This window comes from Arachis stenosperma, chromosome 9 (assembly GCF_014773155.1).
Source record: "Arachis stenosperma cultivar V10309 chromosome 9, arast.V10309.gnm1.PFL2, whole genome shotgun sequence".
NCBI lineage: Eukaryota > Viridiplantae > Streptophyta > Magnoliopsida > Fabales > Fabaceae > Arachis > Arachis stenosperma.
Genome location: NC_080385.1, coordinates 71,552,063 through 71,557,637, shown reverse-complemented (window position 1 = coordinate 71,557,637; position 5,575 = coordinate 71,552,063). Strand labels below are relative to the sequence as shown.

At 40.3% G+C, this 5,575-nt stretch overlaps 1 non-coding gene across 1 annotated transcript; it reads left to right on the top strand.

Annotated features, from left to right (window-relative positions):
• The first annotated feature begins 1,393 nt into the window (after positions 1-1,393).
• On the top strand, positions 1,394-1,497 carry LOC130952852 (small nucleolar RNA R71). The gene has a single exon (XR_009075028.1). It is a non-coding gene; the product is annotated as a small nucleolar RNA R71 (small nucleolar RNA).
• The last annotated feature ends 4,078 nt before the right edge of the window (positions 1,498-5,575 follow it).

The following is a 5,575-nucleotide window of genomic DNA, read 5'->3' as shown; positions in this document are numbered from 1 at the left end:
GGATGATGGATTCATCCATGCACTTCCCAGTCTCTAGGACTATGAAATCAGTAGGGATGTAATGGTCTTCAACCTTAACCAGAACATCCTCTACAAGTCCATAGGCTTGTTTTCTTGAGTTGTCTGCCATCTCTAGGGAGATTTTTGCAGCTTGCACCTCAAAGATCCCTAATTTCTCCATTACAGAGAGGGGCATGAGGTTTACACTTGACCCTAAGTCACACAAGGCCTTCTTGAAGGTCATGGTGCCTATGGTACAAGGTATAGAAAACTTCCCAGGATCCTGCCTCTTTTGAGGCAGTTTCTGCCTAGACAAGTTATCCAGTTCTTTGGTGAGCAAGGGAGGTTCATCTTCCCAAGTCTCATTTCCAAATAACTTGTCATTTAGCTCCATGATTGCTCCAAGGTATTTAGCAACTTGCTCTTCAGTGACATACTCATCCTCTTCAGAGGAAGAATACTCATCAGAGCTCATGAAAGGCAGTAGTAAGTCCAAGGGAATCTCTATGGTCTCAGTTTGAGCCTCAGATTCCCAAGGTTCCTCATTGGGGAACTCACTGGAGGCCAGTGCACGCCCATTGAGGTCTTCCTTAGTGGCGTTCACTGCCTCTTCTTCCTCCCAGAATTCGGCCATATTGATGGCTTTGCACTCTCCTTTTGGATTTTCTTCAGTGTTACTTGGGAGAGTGCTTGGAGGAAGTTCAGTAATTTTCTTGCTCAGCTGACCCACGTGTCCTTCCAAGTTTCTAATGGAGGATCTTGTTTCATTCATGAAACTTTGAGTGGTCTTTATTAGATCAGAGACCATGGTTGCTAAGTCAGAATTATTCTGCTTAGAACTCTCTGTCTGTTGCTGAGAAGATGATGGAAAAGGCTTGCTATTGCTAAGCCTGTTTCTTCCACCATTATTATTGAAACCTTGTTGAGGTCTCTCTTGATTCTTCCATGAGAGATTTGGGTGATTTCTCCATGAAGAATTATAAGTGTTACCATAGGGTTCTCCTAGGTAATTTACCTCTTCCATGGAAGGGTTCTCAGGATCATAGGCTTCTTCCTCAGATGAAGCATCCTTAGTACTGTTTGGTGCATTTTGCATTCCAGACAGACTTTGAGAAATCAAATTGACTTGTTGAGTCAATATTTGTTCTGAGCCAATATGGCATTCAGAGCATCAATCTCAAGAACTCCTTTCTTCTGACCAGTCCCATTGTTCACAGGATTCCTCTCAGAAGTGTACATGAATTGGTTATTTGCAACCATTTCAATCAGTTCTTGAGCTTCTGCAGGCGTCTTCTTCAAATGAAGAGATCCTCCTGCAGAGCTATCCAAAGACATCTTGGATAGTTCAGAGAGACCATCATAGAAAATACCTATGATGCTCCATTCAGAAAGCATGTCAGATGGACATCTTCTGATTAATTGTTTGTATCTTTCCCAAGCTTCATAGAGGGATTCTCCATCCTTCTGTCTGAAGGTTTGGACTTCCACTCTAAGCTTACTCCATCTTTGTGGAGGAAAGAACTTTGCCAAGAAGGCATTGACTAGCTTTTCCCAAGAGTCCAGGCTTTCTTTAGGTTGAGAGTCCAACCATATTCTAGCTCTGTCTCTCACAGCAAAAGGGAATAGCATCAGCCTATAGACCTCAGGGTTAACCCCATTAGTCTTGACTGTGTCACAGATTTGCAAGAACTCAGCTAAAAACTGATGAGGATCTTCCATTGGAAGTCCATGAAACTTGCAATTCTGTTGCATTAGAGAAACTAATTGAGGCTTAAGCTCAAAGTTGTTTGCTCCAATGGCAGGGATTGAGATGCTTCTCCCATAGAAATCAGGAGTAGGTGCAGTAAAGTCACCAAGCACCTTCCTTGCATTGTTGGCATTGTTGTTGTTTTCGGCTGCCATGTCTTCTCCCTTGAAGAATTCGGTCAAGCCCTCTAAAGAGAGTTGTGCTTTGGCTTCTCTTAGCTTTCTCTTCAAGGTCCTTTCAGGTTCAGGATCAGTTTCAACAAGAATGCCTTTGTCTCTGCTTCTGCTCATAAGAAATAGAAAAAGAAGAAGAGAATGTGGAATCCTCTATGTCACAGTATAGAGATTCCTTGAAATGTCAGAGGAAAAGAGAAATAGTAAGAAGAAGGAGAAGGAGAATTCGAATTTTAATAGATAAAATTCGAATTGTGCATTTAGAAGGAGTAGTACTCCATAAATAGAAGGATGTGGGAAGGAGGGAAGAGAATTTTCGAAAATTCAATTAAAAAAATTTGAAAACATTTTGAAAAATGTTAATTGATTTTCGAAAATCAAAGTGGAAAAGAGATAAAGTGATTTTTGAAAAAGATTTTGAAATTAGAAATTAAAAAGATTTGATTGAGAACTATTTTGAAAAAGATGTGGTTAAAAAGATTTAATTGAAAAGTTATGGGTTTAAAAAAAAATGTGATTGAGAAGATATGATTTGAAAACATTTTTAAAAGATATGATTTGAAAACAATTTGAAAAGATATGATTTTGAAAATTGATGACTTGCCTAACAAGAAAAGATATGATTGAAACATTTAAACCTCTCTCAACAGAAAAGGCAACAATCTTGTGATGTTCAATCAAATCATTAATTGTTGGTAAGTATCTTTTTAAAAGGAAAGAAATTGAATTTGAAAACATTTGATTGAAAAGATTTGATTTGAAAAAGATTTGATTTGAAAAACTAAGAAAAATTGATTTTGAAAACAAAATCTTCCCCCTGGCACCATCCTGGCGTTAAACGCCCAGAATGGTATACATTCTGGCGTTTAACGCCCAAAATGCACCCCTTTTGGGCGTTAAACGCCCAACCAGGTGCCCTGGCTGGCGTTTAAACGCCAGTCTGCCTTCTTCACTGGGCATTTTTGAATGCTCAGCTTTTTCTGTATAATTCCTCTGCAGTTGGTTCTGAATCTTCAATTCCTTGTATCATTGACTTGAAAAGACTCAAATTAAAAATATTTTTTGGATTTTTCTATTAATCAAAATGCAACAAGAATCAAATAACAATGCATGCAAGACACCAAACTTAGCAGTTTGTGCACTACTGACACTAACAATATGAGAATGCATATGAGACACACAAAATACTTCAAGTCAATAGAATTCAAAGATCAAAACAAGAAATATATGCATGAATTCGAAAATTATAACAAAAACATGCATTTGACACTAAACTTAAGATGAGACTCTAGACTCAAACAAGAAACATAAAATCTTTTTGGTCTTTTTATGGTTTTATAAATTTTTTTTTGTGTTTTTCGAAAATTAAGTGGAAAAAAGGCATCAAAATTCTTAATGAGAATTCCAGGAATCGGTGCAATGCTAGTCTAAGACTCCGGTCCAGGAATTAGACATGGCTTCACAGCCAGCCAAGCTTCCAAGGAAAGCTTCGGTCCAAAACACTAGACATGACCAAAGGTCAGCCAAATCTTAGCAAATCACTGCTCCAAGAGCAAGATTGATACGAAATCAACAAGCTCTTGTGGTGATAAGTTGAAACCTCGGTCCAATCAGATTAGACATGGCTTCTCAGCCAGCCAGATTTCAACAAATCATCATGAAACTCTAGAATTCACCTTCAAGAATTTCGAAAAAAAATACCTAATCTAAGCAACAAGATGAACCGTCAGTTGTCCAGCCTAAACAATCCCGGGCAATAACACCAAGAACTTGATGTTGTTGCCGGATCTTGGCATCTGATGTTACCACAAGCTTGCTCAAAACATGAACAATCCCCGGCAACGGCGCCAAAAACTTGGTCGGCGAAATTGTGAACAATACTTTTTCACAACTCAAATAATCCCCGGTAATGGCTCCAAGAACTTGGTGCGCCTAATACCATGGCATTACACAACTTCGCACAACTAACCAGCAAGTGTACTGGGTCGTCCAAGTAATAAAACCTTACGTGAGTAAGGGTCGATCCCACGGAGATTGTTAGTATTGAAGCAAGCTATGGTCATCTTGTAAATCTTAGTCAGGCAGACTCAAATGTATATGATGATGATAACGAAAATAGCAGAAAAGGTAAAGATAGAGATACTTATGTATATCATTGGTGTATGAGCTTCAGACAAGTGTATGAAGATGCCTTCCCTTCCGTCTCTCTGCTTTCCTACAGTCTTCATCCAATCCTTCTTACTCCTTTCCATGGCAAACTTGTGTAGGGTCTCACTGTTGTCAGCAGCTACCTCCCATCCGCGCAGTGAAAGCTAATGCAGAGCACTCTGTCACAGTGCCGCCAATCACCGGTTTGGTTCCCTCCCCTACCGGAATAGAATCACTCTTTTGCGTCTGTCACTAACGCCCAGTAGGTTACAGGTTTGAAGCACGTCACAGTCATTCAGTCATTGAATCCTACTCAGAACACCACAGACAAGGTTGGACCTTCCGGATTCTCTTGAATGCCGCCATCAGTTCTTGCCTATACCACGAAGACTCTGATCTCATGGAATGGCTGGCTCGTTTGTCAGACGAGCACTCGGTTGTCAGGCGATCAACCATGCATCATGCAATCAGAAATCCAAGAGATATTCACTAAAGCCTTGAATGCTTGTAGAACAAGAATGGTTGTCAGTCATCTTGTTCATAGGTTGAAGAACAAGTGATATCTTAGATAAAGAACAAGCGGAGTTGAATGGAAGAACAATAGTAATTGCATTAATACTCGAGGTACAGCAGAGCTCCACACCCTTAATCTATGGTGTGTAGAAACTCCACCGTTGAAAATACATAAGAACAAGGTTAGGCATGGCCGAATGGCCAGCCTCCCAAAGGTCTAAGATAGCATAAAACAAAGATAGCTACTCAGATGTCGTCTCCAGACTCTGAGACTCAATAGTAAAAGGTCCTACTTATAGAAAACTATTACATAGATGAGTAAATGACATAAAAATCCACTTCCGGGCCCACTTGGTGTGTGCTTGGGCTGAGCAATCAAGGAAATTCGTGTAGAGACGTTTTCTGGAGTTAAACGCCAGCTCCCATGCCAGTTTGGGCGTTTAACTCCAACTTTTAATCCTGTTCCGGCGTTTAACGCTGGAATTTCTGAGGCCGGATTGCTTCGCGGGTTTGGGCCATCAAATCTTGGATAAAGTATGGACTATTATATATTGCTGGAAAGCCCTGGATGTCTACTTTCCAACGCCGTTGAGAGCGCGCCAATTGGGCTTCTGTAGCTCCAGAAAATCCACTTCGAGTGCAGGGAGGTCAGAATCCAACAGCATCTGCAGTCCTTTTTGGTCTCTGAATCAGATTTTTGCTCAAGTCCCTCAATTTCAGCCAGAAAATACCTGAAATCACAGAAAAACACACAAACTCATAGTAAAGTCCAGAAAAGTGAATTTTAATTAAAAACTAATAAAAATATACTAAAATCTAACTAAAAGATATCAAAAACATACTAAAAACAATGCCAAAAAGTATACAAATTATCCGCTCATCACGCACCAAGGGAGTTTCGGCCAGCAACAAGCGCGCACGGACAGCACTTGGCACACCATAGCAACTCTGCCCTGCCCTCCACAAGGGCAGGGCAGCATCCTGACGCATCACA